The sequence below is a fragment of the Neopsephotus bourkii genome, unplaced genomic scaffold (assembly GCF_033783945.1).
Source record: "Neopsephotus bourkii isolate Nb327-2 ecotype Australia unplaced genomic scaffold, CSIRO-AGI_Nbou_v1 NB_1820, whole genome shotgun sequence".
NCBI lineage: Eukaryota > Metazoa > Chordata > Aves > Psittaciformes > Psittacidae > Neopsephotus > Neopsephotus bourkii.
Genome location: NW_026902293.1, coordinates 10,423,757 through 10,442,500, shown reverse-complemented (window position 1 = coordinate 10,442,500; position 18,744 = coordinate 10,423,757). Strand labels below are relative to the sequence as shown.

Genomic DNA, 18,744 nt, shown 5'->3' with positions numbered 1-18,744 from the left:
GAAAGTGTATACAATGGCCATAACACTGTTACAGGCTTTGGAATTTTTAATTTAATTGTAACGGTGAGGAAATTCTGCATTACTCTCCTGTCTTCTTTCTACAGCTTTAATGAAGCCACTGCAGCTGTTCTCCTTTTAAAAGCAAGATCAGCAATCTCAGCTTGACAAAGCTACTGTGCAATATGTTTCTTTTGTTGTTTGTTGTTTCAGGAAAATGTTATCATTATGCAAGATAGGCCTATTTCTTAGGCTATCTCTGCAAAACAATTTGCCTTCTTTTTTTTTTCCAGACATCCTACTTTGCATGTATTTGTTCTAACTGAACATTAATAGTTCACATTGGTGTGAGAACATGAACTGTAATTATCCTTCTAATTCTCTCCTTCATACCGTATTTCTACTACTTCACCTGACACTGAGGTTCTGTAGTGATTGCTTCATTAGTGATGAAGAATGGCCTAATCAGCTAAAGTGTTGCTAGAAAACTCTTGTTTGCCAATACTAGAAGGAGGTACCAACTTTTCCCCTTTCTTTCTGTTTTGGAGAAAGGTGAATCTGAATGATAGTGACCCAGTGAACATTAGAGCATTAATCACCTCCCTTTGTCTAATCTATGCAAAGCAGGATTAGAGTTAAAATGATGACTGCATAATCCCTTTGATATTTTTTTTACTAAATAAATATTAATCTACAAATCAATCAATCAGATCCTGTGTTATAACACACATGATACACACTATGAAAGGTTATGTAAATTCTCCGTTTTACAAGAGTGCCATTAATGAAAAGAGCCCCCATGCTTTCCCTTTTCACCCCCAAAATCCCTATTAAATTTGGAAGCTCAAGTTAATAATCCTGCTAAATATAAGTCTTAGCTATTGAATCCATATTCCTTTTTCCTTTAAAGAAATTTGCTGCATCAATCATTTTAGGAATTAATAAATCATATTTACTGTGTTTACTCATCTGTCAATACTCCCAATCTGTAAAGCTTTCACCCTTTAATCTCTTTAACTCCAATCAAAGTTAGCTTACATTAGATGTTGTTTTAAACACACATAGAAATAAATTAAATAGAAGCAGCTAGAAAATTAATCCTAATTATCTTCATGAAAAATCACACAGCCTGGATCTGTCACCTGTTCTCAAACACTGTGAAAGAGATCATTTACATTCACAGCTTTTAAGAAAAAAAATTACAGAAATATAAGCTTCATGAAACTTATATCTAATTTAAGAAAAATGTAATATTAACATAAGTATACTAAAAATACTGTAATCATGTAAAAGAGTAACATAGCCTTTTAAAGTGTGAATTATCACAAACTTTGTGATTTTACTAAAATCTGGATGTGTTTTCTGTCAGCACATTCAGGAGGTAAGACTGAATTGTAAAACTAACAATTAATGACCAGGGAGTCAAAGTGGCTCTACAATATTCACCTAACCTCTTTGTTGTCTCAAAACCAACTGAGAAATAAATGTTACAGTACTTTTTTGTTTGCCTAACACTAATCTGCTTGCACACTAAGAATGCTTCTAAGAGTTATCACAAGGCAAGTAGTCAAACATTCCAGTTCTCCGGGAGATACTACAACTCCAGATGACTTCAAAAAGAGTCTTGATGAAAACAAAAGATAAAGAATGGTGCTCTTGTGCACATTTACAAGGCTGCAAGACTCTTCCAATTATGTATCTCAAAAAAAAAAAAAAAAAGCCATGAGTGTTGTAAATAATGTTAAATATTTAAATATTTCTCTGTATTAAAATCAACTTGGTCAGTGATTATACAGGATGTTTTTTTAACAGTTCAGTTATTAATAAAGCATTTTTTTTCTATAATATTATTATGGCAAATTTGTTTTGTATTGCCAAGATCAGCTGGGCATTTTGTTTTTATTATGCATAGTCTTTTGTCATTTTTTTGCTCTGCAAGTTAATTTGACTGCTGTGCATAAGTGAAGTGAGCAATTCAGTAATTAACTTTTGTGTTTTAAAATGTATGAACTTTAATTAGATTTCATTATAAACAAACAAATGTCAACCATAATTATAAGCTCCTAGGTTTAACCACATATTATCCCTTTTCAAACAAACTTGATGTCAGACAAATTAAAATCAAGCAGCCAGCAATTTTGAGTTGAATTTTACATGATCTGCCAGTAACCTGATTACTTTAACTTCAATATCATTACAGGAAAAGTATTTCAGGAAAAATAATTACAAGAATTCCAACAGGAGACAAGCTTAATTGTATTGATTCAAAAGATGCATGTATATAGGAACCATGCTGAAGGAATAATGTTATCTTAAATCATCAGTTACTATTAAAATGATATTGTGTGGCATGAAAAAGGCAATTTGAGATTGGTGTCTAGAAAAGCAGAGGTACAAAACTAACTGAAATAATTATCTTTACACCATTATACTCTAAGCAACAAAATATCAATGTGGAACAACTTCAAGGCATGAAGGTTTGCAGGTTTATTTACTGACTGGTGTATCTATTAGTACCAGGAACAAGTGGAGCTGTCAGGACATAATGAAGGTAAATGATTAGTTAGCACAGAGACTGAGCTCTTCTTCAATGCAATAAGAGTTAATTAAAGTTTACCACCAAACATCAACCAAAGCAGGATGTTGATCAGGTTTCAGCATTAAGTGCAAACAGACAATGGTTGGCAGCAATTAGTGCAGCTATCAAATGACATGCAATGATAATTATACATTTAAAACAGCTAAAGGGCTTGTGGAAGGGAGAGAAGGATCTCATCAGCTCCTTTGACTATGTACAGTCAAAGTGCAGGAAACAGGCATCAGATATTTCACTTCCATACTGTAAGTCAGTGGAATTAAACAAAAAAAAAAAAAAAAAAAAAAAAAAGGTTGTACAAGCACATTATCTGAAAGAGGACAATTCACTGTACATGAAATGGAAGAAATCTGCAGACGACTCCTAACATAAGTATTAATTAGATTAAATAAATTACTCTGCTGCTGCCACTCACACTGACACATAAACAGAGAAGTGTTTGGGGTTTAAAGGCTAGTGACTGCAGCTTTGTTACATATTTCTATGCCAGATTTGAGGTTACCTGGTATCTTTAGCCCCTGTGGCCATGTTCATAGCACAAAAAGGCCCAGAAGGACCACGGCCCCAAAGCCCATGACCACAAAAGGTAGTTTCACATGCCAGCTGCAAGCCGGCTGTGAGGAAGCCTAGGCTTACCAGAGGCAATTACCTGGTTTCTGAGCGACAGCCTAAGGCTCTGCCACATATTCCCTGCTCTCCACTGCCTGTGATCAGTGTGTGTGCTAGGTCTGCCTGTTCCCAAACTTATGCCCAAGTTTTGGGAAAGAAAAGAAAGCAAGAGCTTTCCACCACAGGTGAACACTCTGCAACACACAGCAGCGACACAGGCATGCTAAATAACCCAGAGCACAGAGAAGGCCAGTGCCGTTCTCTACTGCACTCTGCTCTGTTTCAAAGGCCTTGCATAACGGTGGCAAGTACCAGATCAGTGACATATAGTGGAGACAATACCAAACTTAATTTTCATTTCAGCCTTCCATTTAAAAGGTAAGATGATAAACTCGCAGCAGCACTTCTAATAGCTACACCAAACAAAGGAAAAACTGCCCCTAGCCCAGTTTTCCATCCTTGGCACGGATCTGTGAAGTTAAACCAACCCCAATTCTACAGTATCAAAAACACGGGAAATGCAGCAAAACAGGTAAATATCCCTTCCACAGGCAAATAGCCATGATTGACCAGCATAGCCAGACAGACAACTACACACATCTACTATTCTGACAATTCCTCTATAACCGCTCCACACACTGCAGATGGAATAACTCATTCCTGCTCACTCCTCTTGGGCTGGCATAGTACAGCTAATGGGATTACATGGTTAAACACCTACCCAGTTCCACAGCAGATGAGTGGGTCTGGCAAGTAGGATCCCCACCTCAAATAAAACAATATTTCTTCAGCATTTTTTATGGACAACATAGTGGCAAAAGCACCCTGCTTTTTCCAAGTACGTAGAAGGAAGCAAAACAAGGCTTACCAAAAGACAAGTAGCAAGTTTTCAAGAAAGCTAAACTGTGACAAAACCCCACAATGAGAGAGGGAAAGGGGTTAGATAGTAGGACTCATTGCTGCAGGTTACCACTGAGATCACGAATCTACCAACGTTAAAAAACAATAAAAGCTAGCTGTAGAAAGTATCCAGAGTTATTGTAATGAATGTGCACTCAAAAAAAAAGTTAGGAAAAAGAAAAAAAAATTGTAAGGGATATTAAACCTTACTCTTCAGAGGTCTAAACAATTTGCATTTGCAGTTGTGGCAAGGCAGGAGTATAAAATAGGTTATCCTACATCTGCCTTCTGTGATATTCTGCTGAAACATCTACAGACGAGTCAAAGTGAGAGGAGGCTAGCCACACCAGAGTCCCAGTTTGGCAATCAATATATTCCTATAGTATGAATTACACCTCCTGAGTAAAGATGTGTCTGCAGCAGGGAGGCTGCACGTATCTTTTATTTGAACTAATCTATGCAAAAAGATCATCAGCATCAGTTTGCATTTATGTAAGTTGTATTAATTTCCACTTTGTCAAATTCAGAAAGCCTTATTTTAAGATTGTGATGACTGCATTTATTTTAAATTCTTTTTTTTTCTTTTTTTTTCCAGAAGCAAACCCACACACATATGCAAAATGCATTAAAGATGGGTTTTCTTATAATGCTGGCTACCAATTGTGAGTTTTGTTGGAATGTATGTTTACATTGCTAAAATTATTTTAATAAAATGCCTTACTGGTTTGAATAGTTCCTGAGCTGCAGCCTAGAGCAGTTCTACAGATTTATTTTTTTTTTTCCTAACAAACCTCATTTTCCCAACTAATTCTGTTATGCTAGGGATTTGTGCACAGAGTTGGCTAATCCCAGTATTTCCCTAGAGCTGCATCTAAGCTATGGCCCACTCCCAGTACAAAAGTGTCTCCAAAAGCCCTTTCGCCCCCTTCAGCACTGATACACTCATTGGTCCTGACATTTTCACTTCAGCCATGACAAATGAGCTGATGGCTGTGATCAGATTGCACATGAAGACTGCTTTATCAAAGACGTATCATTAACTCTCATCACTGTCTTCCATTACAGCACTTTTGGTCAAATCTGTTGTGAAAATGCAAGTCAGTTTAAAAACATAACCTAAACACAGCCACAAACAAACTTCATTAAAAAGCAGGAAAGAAAGCCAGACTCAGACAGGATCAGAAAGAGACTAGCGTTAACTAAATGTTTCTCTGGGGATTTAAGTAACTGTACTCAACCTCTGCCCCAGTGCAAACATGGCAGTTGACCGTCTTCGAAAGGTCCCTTCCCCCATTGCGGACTGCGAGCACTACTTTGCCTTTTTTAGAGAAACAAAAATAAAGCAGCAGCAATCAAATATGTCTAGAAACGAAGTCAAATTTTTTCTTTTCTTTTCCGCCTCTGAACTACTTCACATTTCTGTACGTCTGCTTTTATCAAAATATGTTTCTCAAATGAATCCCTTAAAGAATATAAAATTTTCATTTGAATCGCAGCCATATGATCATACTGTTTTCTGACTCACATTAAAACCGCCAACATAAAACACTGTCTGAAACGGAAATCTCTCAGTTCGCTATGAATAACGCAACCTTTCTGTCAAGTTAGAACCTAAGTTCCAGATACATAGTTCTTGTTACATCTAGAGGATTTACAAAGTATATATTTGTTGTAACCTCTTCTAGCAATTCATCTGAGAATACATATCTAGCAGAGTCAACTGTAACACAACAGATCTTGGGAATGGAGGTCATGCTTTGAGATAAAGTGCTATTCACTTTTGGACCATGCAAGAAGCTCTTTATTCCTGTTCTTATTGGCATCAGTTCCCCCTTACCAGAGCAAGAACAAAGCCAAGTGCTCGTGTGAGGTTTATGAATAAATCAGAGGTGAGCCACTTTAAGTGCTGCCCATGATTTCCTTGTTGACAGTGAGCACTTAAACAGGCTTCTTATGACCAGCAACTCCTGGCAAGCCTTAATGGCTCCTAATCTGTGCCCTGCTTCATTTCAGGAAAGAAATGACCCACCCCAATTTTTCTCAAGTCTTCACCTTTTGGGCAACTACTGTCCCACCTTTTTAGAAATCCATATTCAGGTACTGTCCCATTTCAGTGCCAAGATTTTACGTAACACACAACATAAAAATCACCATTTTCCTCCTAGAAAACAAATGACAGCTAATAAAATATTATTACGCTGTGCAGCCTAAGTAATTCCCAGACAAACCATTACACAATCCAGCATTTGTTTAAATTGCATAGATTTTTAAATGAACCTAAAGGATTTCTAGCATACTTGCTTCCAATTATTAAAATCATGTAAAAAACATGCTGAGAGCAGATTCAGCCCTTTTGTACAGCTACAGCCAAAACCAGGAATGTTTATAAATCACTGCCATTGCATGTACTAAAAAAATTCAAACAGCCTCAAAATCTATTTTTAAATAATGATAACATTGAAAAACAAACAGATATCAAACGTAAACTCAGTGCTGGGCCAAGCAACACTGATCCAGAAACATCAACATCCGACTGCGGCAAGACACTAGGTGTTTCGGTATGTACGTCTTTGATGCACAAAACCACTCAGAGACCTAAGCTGTTCAGCATTAAAGCAGCAGCCTGCGTGGAGAATACATTTCAACATGGAATGAAATCCTTCATTTTTAAGGTCTGTCTCCCACACACACCCCTCCCTTTCTGGACGTGTCACAGTCTCCAGATGGCTGAATTGACTCTGTAGTAGCTGAGTTATTGTCAGGCTCCCAGTTTCTGCTGTGTTTAAATACTAACATTTTTCGACTCCATTGTTTCTTGTTGCCTTTCCACTCACTTCAGAAAAAAAAGTTGATGGCACCACTCTGCCTTGTGATTTCAGTGCACGGTCCCTGCCGCAGGGCTGGGGGATGGCTGCCCAGCAGTGCTGACCTACCGCTGCTTGAATTGTGGCGGGTGCTTCAGCAGAGGACACTCATACTCTTGGTAGGGCCTGATCCAAACCCAGGGAAATCAATGAGGTGGCACTGGACTTTGGAAGAGGCTCTCAGACAAAACTGGAAACTGCAGCAGTGCTGGGGACACCACCCATCAAGGGAGAGAGAAATCTAACAGCCAGAGAAGGTGGGACTTAAAACTCCAGTGATGCTTTTCACCAGAGCTGAAATGGCTGTCCCAGTGCATGGGCTGATGACACAGTGAGAAATCATATTTTGTCTCCCTACAGCAGTTGGGTGCTCCTGCTGGAAAACAGTCTTGAAGCACACTGCTGTACTGCAGCAGAGTGGCTCATGGTTGTTTGTGCTTGAGGTGATATTTCCCACCCCAAAGGGTGCTGCGATGGCAAAGAAACAAAGTGATTTTTTTTGGTGAATGGTTCATAAAGCTCAAAGGAACTGAGAGACTGAAGGGTGACATTTGCCATATAACTAAATAATTTATTTTAGAAATGTTACATTTTCTTTAATTTAAACCCTCAGTGCTGTAAACAAAATCAATAGCCATATTTCAATATAAAAACATATAAAAGGACCAGAGTGAAACCCACAGGAATAAGCTTCCTGTTTAGGAAGCTAGTTTTCACTCAGAACCTTATTTTCTGGAGTGGGGAATGCACATGAAGTGTTAGGTATTAAGTAAGGAGAAACTCTTATTTGACGGTCACCAGGTTTCTCACACAGAAAAAAACACCTGCATTTAAAACCATCATGTAGCACTTGTCAAATCCAAGCTTTTTTTTTTTTTTTTCCCCTCTTCTTACAAAAGCTCTGGCCCTCTGAATACCAAAACTCAAAGGATCCTCCCCAGCATAGAAAGGGAAAGAAGGAAGTTAGGTTTTGTTATTTTCAAAAAGATATTCTTCTTATCTGTTACAGTACCAACTTCTGGAATAAGTGTGCAAATAACTGGGATTACTGCAGGGTTCCATCAGAGTCCTAAACACTGGAGCACTACTAACGACAGGTGCCTTGTCATCTCAGATTAGGTGAATTTATAAGGCAGCCTCAGTGTCAAAACAAGGAGGAGCCAGACTTCAGCAGCTGCTGCTCTGAGACCCTGAGCTCTGCCATTACCTGGTAAAACGAACAGAACTGACTCCAGCCAGCTTTTCTGGAAAACCTCTTTCTTATAGACCCTCCCTGTGCCTTCTGCACTAAGCACAACATTCGTAAAAATGGAAATGGTAGTGCAAAAGAGAAGATGAAACCTTGTAAATTTGATTTCACGGAATTCTTGTCAACTGGTAACTAGAGGCCTGATTCTTTTTTTACTAATATCAGAACTGTATGTCTTGCCAGTTTTACACTGGTATCAGTCCTCTGATTTCAGAGGAGTTGCTGTTAATTTAGTTTGGAGTCAGCGGAAAGAATATGATTCTTTTGGGTTTACATGCCCTAGGCTCACATCAACACAGGCATTTTGTAAGGATTTCTTTGTTTCAGAACCATAAAATTTGTCCATTTAAATTCAGTCTTAAATGTACATCTAGCGCTTCAAGCCTATATAGTAAATGGTTGTTTTCAGAATCATCAAGGTCTATCATACACATACAGCTTTAGTTTGTGAACTATTGACCTGAAGGACTATAACACCTTCTTAGGAGCTGGTACAGCCTAATCAGATCTCCAGGAATGCTGAAAGTGCTAGATTTGTCTGTAAAGAGATCCCAGTTTCTGGACATTTTAAAAATTGTTCTCCAAAGTACCAAAACCAAATAAAATATGATTTGGACAAATTACTTTCTAAATATCTCTTTTTTTTTTTTTTTTTTTTAGTTTTTTATTTGAAAGGTGATTCTGAGCAATAGGAACATACAAAAAAGATCTTAATATGGCAAACTCTGATCATATAACTAAGTTAAACCATTCTTCAGAATATTTTGTTTAAGCAAAAAAAGTCAATCCTCAACAAGACAGCCATATTTCAGACCAGTACAAACTTTTCTGTCACAGTTTGGAACTCAGCAAAAGCTGCAGTAATAATGAAAATATTGGTATAAGTGTGCTATACAGGGACTAGTAAAAAAGGAATAGAGTATTAAAGACTAAACTTGCTGCCCTTATTTATGCAAAACAAGTTTACCTCTACAGGTCTGCCGAATCCTGCTATTGAGAAATATGTTTATTACCCCTTTCAAAACCAACAACAAATCTCAACAACAAACAAAAAGAACCCATGACCTACTAGGTAAAAGTAATGAACACGTGCCTTTTAGTTTATTCTATCTGTGCATCTGTTCACACAAGCATATTCTGGTTTGCATCTTATTCAGTAAAATCTTGAATCCCAGTACCTCAGTGTTCTGGTTTTCTGCCCATTCAGTAAGAATTCAGACATCACATAAGTTATTAACCCATGTGTTATCCAGTTCTACAGTGGCTGGAACTTTGCCAGAGACAACACATGGTGCTTGGTTAACAATATTTTAAAATATAAATTAAATTATTTTTAAAATTAACACATTTTTCTTATGGAAATACACTAATAGACTGTTCCCAGAATGAAAGACTATCCCCTAAGCATGTTCCTTTAAAAGAAGTTTTAAGGAATTTCATAAAGTGCACAGTAAAACATTCGCAAGCCCGTAGAAGGTCTTTAACTTTGTCTTAAAAGAGAGAATTTTTGGTGACTTTATTCTTACCAAGCACTTTCTGCATTTACAATTTTACTTCACTTATCCATAAATAATCCCAATTTCAGAGGCATCTCAAATTGTTTAAATATTATCAAATAAAGGCCAATACTGAACTAAAAAGCATTTACAAATAGATGTTCTGCAAACTAAAAATAAAATCCCCCAAACAAGTTAATATTTAGTCTAGCTACCAACAGTTTTCCACAGTAGCTCTAAATTGGTAATTATGTTGACCTGAAAAAAAAAAATGGACTATTTAATATGCATACATACAAATAATTGTTCACACTGCATTTGATTTACATACGTACAAAAGAACCACTTCCCACTTTCAAAAGTGGCTCAACACTTATGGTATTTTAACTGCTCTAATTACTGTTGAGAGAACATAATTAGAAGCACTGATCACATTGTCAACAGCTAACCAGTTGCAGCCCTGTCTGGAGGCCTGATCCTGCTCTGGTTGAAATCAGTGCGGGCCAGCACTGATTGCAGAAAGAGGACGGGGCCTTTCTTGTCACCTAAATCTACTAGAATCCATCTGTTTTAAACAACCTGGGTAAGCTGATGCAGTCAAACTAAAAACCCCGCTCCTTATGTGCATGTATCAATTTCTATTTCGGTAAGCTTTCTCTATTTTCAAAGCCAAATGAAGAGAATCATTAATTTTTTCCCCAGCAAGGCTCCTATACCACATAAACACTTAGCACTGAGTCAGAATTCATAACTTTTTCCAAAAGAGAAATAGTTTAATAATTAAAACAGATATTGACTAAACCCTGCTTCCTTGAATACCAAACTTTATTAGATTATTTTGCCTTGATGCGTAATTTCCATTGGCAACTTTTAAAATAGCTCCTTCCCTCCCTGCTGGCCCCCTCCTGCCTCTTTCCCTCCCCCAAGTGAAGTGCTGGGAATCCACCATACCCAATAGTCAATATTTGGTTTGCCTGTCATGTTCCTGGAGCTCCTCTCCATACAGACCTGTGTTTCTCATCCTTTAGTTGCACACATACTACTCTCACACATACTACTTCACACGATGATGGAAACTCAGGAGATCCTAGCAAGTTGCTAAAATCTGAGCTTCTGCTTGTTTTTTCAAGCCTTGGACAAACATAACTTTAGGGAGAGCTGAACATAGGCATAAAGAAAGAGGAGCCTGCATTTTCATCTTCCTTTCATCTCAGTCATTCAGTCAACCATTCAGTGCCCTATTCAACAGAGCTTTTCATTATGCAAAAAAATGCTAATCCTTTTCCGATGCTTTCACACTTGTATAAACCCCCATTCCTTCGACTGAAAAGCAATTATATCAGTTTACCTTTCTGTCAAAAACAGGATTAATATTCCAATACCAGAATCTCCTTTATTTTCCTATCTTTTGCTTAGGAAACTAGAGATTATTAGTGGAGTTATTCCTTAGAGCAAGAATACATTATTTTAAATATTATTATTTTAGCCAAAGCAAGAGGGGAGAAGGGGGAGGGAGAGAAAAAAACTTCAGTTGCTGCGGAAACTCTTTTCAGTGACAGAACTGACCTTCCCTTTGCAGAGGCCTGAATAGAATGAGCCTCACTTTGGTCTATTAATCAGAAACAAATTATGAAAGAATGTGGCCGGACTGGTTGACACTATCCTGTCTTGGGAGACTCAGTAACAGCCTAGTAACAATGTCCTCTTCATGGGTAATGAACAGCCATGACAAATGGGGCAGAGAAACTATTTATTTGCATATGCAAATTCTCACACAAGGGAAACATGTACAAACAAGTGTCATTGTAAGGTGGATTAGGCAAACAACGCTTTCTTTTTAGGACATTCTACAGCCCAGAACATTAGTCAGCACAATTAAACCAGTCTCCATGGAAACTAATGAAATTTCACCATGGTATGAGTTAAATTAGATAGCTAGTTATGTGTTTTCACAATCCAACTTGAAATCCATTATTGTTTCAGAACAATACAGCAATTGTGCCTGGCTGATCTTTGCCAGCTCAACAAGCTCCTAAGTTGACAATTTGCATATGTTAATATAATTAAGCACTAATTACACGAAACTTGTACATATTCACATGCACTTTCCCTGGGCGCTTCTCAGTTTGAACCTTGGCCAAGTCTTTAACCCTTTGACTGAATTTGGAGCAGCAAAGCTCTGCCTTCTGGGTACAGCCCCAAGGCAGATGCAGAAAAGCTCTTCATTTATAAACACAAAGCTTAACCTGGCTTCTCATATTTCTATCAACAAAGCTAGAAAACATTTTTGTGTATGTTGGGGTAGAAAGAAGAAGGGGGGGTGGGGAAAGGGGAGATGGTCTGGAAGTTCTTTAGAGAACCAGCTCTGGTACATTTCTTTCAAATGAAAACACAAATATTTACCAAGATAACAGGTTACGAACATATGTATTGCCATTGCCACAGGTTCTTCAAGACCCAGACTGTCAAAAACTAGACTGGGTTTTATGTCAGCACTCTCAGAGCCACAAAAAAATGAGAATGAGAAAAGGAAAAAAGAGCAAGCAGTAACTAATGGGCTTTACATAAATATATGCAGAGGCAATTAAGCAGTGTTAATTACTATGACAGCGGTTAATTGAATATAATTAGATATTTTAAGCTACTGACTAAGGCATAGTTAAGATTAATTTTATTGAGATTAATTGTAAATAAGAATAGATTAACTCTGTGTTTTGACAGGCATAAAAAGTAGTTCTGCAAATTAACCAGGAGAGCAGAAACTAGCACAAAAATCATATATTATTTTAATGTCACACCTCAGAATCATCTGCTCAATAAACATGACTTTTCAAACCCAAACAGATAGGAATCTTGAAGAAAAACAAACAGCTTGCAGAGATTAAAGAGCCTTTTGTCCTTTTTCGTGTGCATTTCTTTTAGTAGACTAAATTAAGCGAGTCTGGTGTACGTTTTTAGGAAGGAACATTTCACACTGAATGGAAAAAATGTTCTATCACATATGAAATTCATGCAGCTGTGCGGAACTTGGTCCAGATGGTCTAAGACTATAAAACAACACTAAATGATAGACAGTAGGGCCTTCCCAAGATTATGTGATAAAGTCACAACCTCCTATTTTGACCTAAATTTTCTGTCATGTATTGTTTGCTTCCAGATCAGATAACGCCATTTTAATTTTTAACTGATTCTGAATATTCAACAGAAACTCTTAATAAACATTGCTGATAAGCATCTGAGCAGAAATCATAAAATATTTACAAAACGCCCCTTAGCTTCATTAAAACAATGATGAATCTGAAGTGCAGAAAACAGTGCTCTGGTTCTCCCCACAATACTAAACTGTTCATACCACTTAGCTTCAATAGGTAAAAATGCTTGGTTTTAAATATGCTTCAAAGAAAACCCAAACCACATTTTACCAGCAGATTAATTCATGCATGCTGTTAAACAAAATTAACAACAAGGCTGAAGAATGCTGAACAAATCACTAATAAGAAAGAGCTTCAATTGATTTTGAAATGAATCAATAAGTGATTAACACAATATTTTAAAGCAGTAGAATGTATATATATTATATAAACATATACATTATATTTTCAGTACCTTTTTAGCTCTTAATCGAACAAGGGCTTTACAACAGTGAGCATGTCCCTATATTGACTATCAACTTCTTTGGAATGCCTTTAGTCTTTTATAACGAAAATCCAAAACGGTCTGTGAAACAAGCCTACGACAAGCCATTCTGCAGTGAAAGATTTTAAATCATCCAGCCTCTTCTAATAGACTTGAGACTTATTGAGGTAGAAACCATAAAAAATGAAGAAGGGAAATTTAATCCCTGAAATATTGATTTGCACATTAATATCATATAGGCAGAGGGCAATTTGGCTTCATGGAAATGACACATTGTCGACCCTTGGTGAAGTCAGAGCCAATCTAACTGCTGAACATGTCTGAATCTCAAGAGTTATTAAGGGCTTCCCTTCTTGCCTTTATGACTTTTCTGCAGCCTACCAATGCAATCTTAAATGTATTATCTTTAAGAAATAATTGTAAAACCTCAGGGGTTTTCCAGTTAATGGAAGGGAGGCTAAACCACATCAGATTCTGAAATGCAACATTAAACCCTTGCAATCAACAAAGCCACCTCAATTCTCATCCATCCAGTGCAGGATCTAATATTGTTATTAGAGATAATCAAATTTCATTGTGTAAATTTAGGCTCATGGTCAGAATGGAAGCAGTAAATTCTGCAATATTAAACAGTGATTTTCTCAGCCCCCTTTATATGTTTTTTGCTGGTGCACCATCTTCACAAATAAACCTGAGCTATTCAAAAAATCAAGGAACACAACCGTCTCCCTATTCTGAAACATGCATGCAATGCCATTTATCATCTCCCCAGCTTTCCTTTAGTTTTAACTTGATCTAGCGGATAAGTTTCATTTTAGAGAATAATACAGCAGTATCACTGCATAAACCAAACAGCAGGTACTGTTACTGTGACTTACACAGATGGTTTACCTGACCTTTCTTTGTTCCTTGGGTAGGTTTCACTTTTGCAGATTTATGACTTTTCCCCCTATATTTCATTGACCCTCTATGTTCATTATCATAAAAATGAAAACTATTGAATACATGCTTATGTTGACGAAGTCCAAAAAGCCCACAACTAAACGAGAAAGAGATGCTATGATGCACTGTGTGGATCTCAAGATCATATGCTATAAATATTCAAGCACAGATAGCACGAATAACTGAATAATCCTGGTGAGCCCCAGCTCTGGAGCCAGGTGCAAAAGGTTAAAACAGCTGGCTAGCCATCTTTTCTTTGGTGTGCCTTCCTACCAGCTGAAATCACAAGCCCTGAAAACTAGCAGTTATTCCCTCAAGGGTGATTGTCTGATTTTTTCATTTCAACCAGTTTAGTAGGATCCCCCAGTCGAGAAAAGAGAGAAACTCCTTAAATACAGTCAGTTGAATAGGAAGTGGAGCAATGATGATTAAGGCTCTTCCCCCCCAACACACACCCCAACCTTCAACCCCCCATTTCTTTCCACAGTCTTCTTTGTGCACCTTCACATCCAAATGTTTGTATTCCTTATTTCAAAGAAAAGCACTCAAGATCGTTCTGTCAGTTTTGCCAGTAAATATAAAGTAAAACAAGTGTTGATGGCACTGAGAGTGTTACATACCCAGGCTGTGTTTTTGCATTGCTCTCAATGGAAGCGATCGATGCCCATGTCACAGTCGCGTCCCAATCGCAGCCAAGTCTCTGCCTCAATCTAACCAACAACAGGCAGGGCTGCAAAGGCTTCTCACTACCTCTTCCATCCATCCACCACCAAACTAAAAATATAATGCTACATATGATCTTTTTAAACACTCCACCACCGCTCCTAAGGATCGAGCCACTGCAAATCCAGGGGAAACACAATTGAAAAAAAAAAAAAATCCACCATAAAAAAAAAAAAATCGCCCTCACAGCAACCACCCCAAAAGCACCCGAGCCCTCTCTTGCCACTTTCTTTCTCGTTCTCCTCCTGCCAACTACATAATCCTTGATTAAAAACGGAACAAGGCTAATAAAAAGAAAATTAGAAAAATAAAAATAAAAATAGGAGGACGGAATGGAGCCGAGGAAATGCAACTGTCAGAAAACGGGATGCTCAGACTTCCTCAGTGAACCTGCCTGTGTCTGGCTTAATGTAAATCCACCATCTTCAACCTGGCAAGTTGTCTTTTGGTTGGGCTTTTTTTTTTTTTTTTTTTTTTGGTGGGGTGGGGGCTGTTATGTTTGCGATCTCTGCCTTGGTACCTAAGGAAGGAGGAAGAGGAGGAGGAGGAGGGTGTGCTACTGAATGGTGGCTAAAGCCTCCTTGGGACGGCGCTGAGGTGAAACAGGCTGAACCCGAGTGATGTGGCTCCGCTCCCGGTCGGACCCGGTGCCCTCAGCAACCGACGGGAGACCCCGGCCGCCCGGCTCCAGGTAACAAAAGAAATACCAACCCGTGCGTTTTCTGCTGCCGCTACTGGGGAGACTGGGTTGGAGGGGGATGTAGAAGGTGCAGGAGGGGAAGACTGGAGGAAAACCGCCGTAAGTTTGCATCGGATGGGGGAAAGTTTATTAGCATTTTTGCAGGAAATTTCATGCAAGGCAAGAGGGGGAAGCAGGGACGAGCCTGCCATTAGCCACTGTGATGGGAAAGGATGCACTTGATTATGGCACGAACAGTTAGACCAGAAACAGAACAGCCTTCTCGCTGTTTATGAGATGCTCTTTTTTTTTTTTTTTTTCCGGTTGCCTGGTTGTGTTTCTTAAACACCTTCGACCTCGGTTTAAAAATAAAATAAAATAGACGCCTGTCCCGCAAAACAACCGTTTCCAACCCCCCACCCCCTCCCACCCCCACCCCACCCCCCTTCAAAAATCTCAGAAAGACTGCGCTGAAAGCAGCCCCGACCCTGCCCGCAAGGAGCCTTTCCTGCGGAGCGGCACAGCACGGCGGGGATGCCGGGGGCTCTGCCGGCTCCTGGCCAGCATCCATCCGCAGGCAGCGGCAGCCGCGCATCCCCGCTGGCGGGGCCTTTCCGCGCCGGGCCGGGCCGCCTCCCCGCGCTGCGCGGCGAAACTGACAGCGAGGCAGTGCGCGCTCCTAACGGGCTCCTCTTCCTCCTGCTGCCAAAGACGGCAGCCAGCAGCGCGATCCCCCTGCGCGCACACACAGACACACACTCGCACAGTCACCCCTGCCTCTGCTCCTGAGAAACCTACCTGCGAAATAAAAACGGGGGTTTAGGGGGAGAGAGGAAAAAAACACCCCACACCTTCTCCTACACACACCACACACGCACGCAGTCAGGGTCCCGATTGCCCTGCTGGCATCCCACCATCACAACCACCCCACGCCCGAAAAGCGAAAGTTTGGGAGGCCGAGGGGGTTGGAGATGGAAAGGAGAGGGAAGGATGGTGGGAGCGCAGAATGCACCTTCAAAAAGCACCTCAAAGTTTTGGGGGGACCGAGGTGCGAAACCGGAGTGCGAGCTCTAAAGGGGCTGGCGAGCGATGACTTCTGACAGCCGTAAGGTCTTCCCTAATCTGACAGTATTCCCCCTCTCCCCGAGCTCCCTACAAAAAAAGAGCGAAATAAAAAGTGGGGGACACCTCCCGAACCTCTTCTGAAAACTGAGCAGGGTCCTCCACTTAATCCGAAAGTTACAGCCCGAGAGAGAAAAAAATACCCAAACCAACGGCCCCGAACCAAAGGAAAAAAAAAAAAAAAAAAAAAACACAAACCCACAAACAAAACGTAACCCCCTTAATAAAAGAGAAAGGGAGAGAAAGGAGAGAGAAAAAGCAGCCCCTCCTTCCCCAGTGAGAGCAAATACTGTACCTAAAAATGGGGAAACAGGCGGAAAAAGGGGGGAGAGAGAGAGGGGAGAGGTACATGGGATCTGGGGATGTGAGTGTGTGTGTGTATGTGAGAGAGAGAGAAAGAGGCACAGGGAGAGGGGGAGAGAGCGAGCGGGCGAGAGCGAAATATCAAAGATTGTGCAAGATCAGCCTGGAAAGATAATCGATACTCGACCTAAATTTAACACAAACTACTCAATAAAAGTTAAAGAAAAAACTTACTTTCCATTTCCCCTCGCAGTTCCTACTGGATCTTCGCCTCTTTTTTTTGTTTTGCTTTATTTACTTAACAGCTGATCACATCCAAGTAAACGAGAGAAGGTTCATTAAAAAAATAATAATAAAAAATAATCCTCCAACTTTATTGGGTGAAAATAAAAATGATTGAGCAAGAAGTGGGGGGCATGGAGCGGTCCTTTGGGGTCCGGGAGTTGTTAAAGCATGTGCCGACCGCGGTCTCGCTGTTTGGTTGTGAAGGGGTTGGGAAAAGGAGGAAAGGAAATGAAAATCCGATATGTCTTTATTCTGCTAATTATTATCGTTTTAGCCCTGTTTAAAAAAATGGCTGATTAAGTTGAGTGCGCATGTCTTTGTGTGTCTATTCCCGATATGCACTCTGGGAATGAGAGAGAGAGAGAGAGAGAGAGAGGAGAGAGCGAGCGAGGGAGAGGGAGAGGGAGAGGAGAGGGAAGAGGAGAGGGAGAGGTGTAATTAGTGAGGTGATCAACATTCTCCGGGCTGCAAATGACGCGCAGCCCCGGAGCCGGGGAAGCCGGAGCCACCGCGGCTGCCGGGGGCTGCGGGAGCCCCAGAGCCAGCCCGGAGAAGAAGGGGCAGCAGCAGAAGGGAGCGAGCTCGTGGATACAAACACAAGTCTGCAAACTTCATTAGTAACACAGACACACACGCACAGGCACACAAAGTAGATGGCTAGGGAAAATTAAAGAAGAGAAAAAAGGAAGGAAGGAAGGAAGGAAAGAAAGAAAGAAAAAGAAAGAGAGAAAGGGGACGACAGACTTGCTCTTTTAACTGTCCTGGAACTTAAAAGATATTTAAGGTCCATTTAATTATTCCACCAGGGAGATATTTCTTTCTGTCTTTCTCTTCCCTTTTACTCTCTTTTAATGGGGATTTAATGAAAAAATACATGTTTGCAATGGAATAATGAATGTCTGACACCCTTGTAAAAGGAAAGGTAATAATATATCTTAAGATAGGGAATAACTGCCCATACAGAGATAAAGCTGGATTTATTTACACATACATACACACACGCACACATGCACGGTCACATCCTACAGTGTGTTTGCACATATGCACACACACTACACACACGCAGAGCCGCTCAAAATGTAACATGCTTTATTTGGTGGCCTCCATGTAATTGCCTGGAGATAACAACAAAATAAAAAGCAAAGCCTTCCAGAATATACAATATCAAAAGTAAGCAACCTTATCAAAATGAAGTAAATATCAGCCCAGGGAAAGAGTCTCTTTGCATACAATACAGGTTTCATGCATATACATGCATCGTCTTCCACTTTCCCTACCAGTATTGATATTTTATTATCCGCTACATTTTACCAGACACATTTCATTCTTGGAGGGAGGGGGGA

The 18,744-nt window shown here is 39.6% G+C and overlaps 1 protein-coding gene across 2 annotated transcripts in view; it reads right to left on the bottom strand.

Annotated features, from left to right (window-relative positions):
- ZFHX4 (zinc finger homeobox 4) overlaps nt 1–17,784 on the bottom strand; it is a 155,140-nt gene extending 137,356 nt beyond the window's left edge. Inside the window, exon 1 of one of the 2 annotated variants that reach the window (XM_061342953.1) lies at nt 17,351–17,784. The gene's annotated coding sequence lies outside the window, so the exon portion shown is untranslated. Of the gene's footprint in view, nt 1–14,909; nt 15,356–17,350 lie in introns of those variants that run through there. The other variant, XM_061342954.1, reaches the window with a different exon arrangement.
- Between the last annotated feature and the right edge of the window lie 960 nt (nt 17,785–18,744).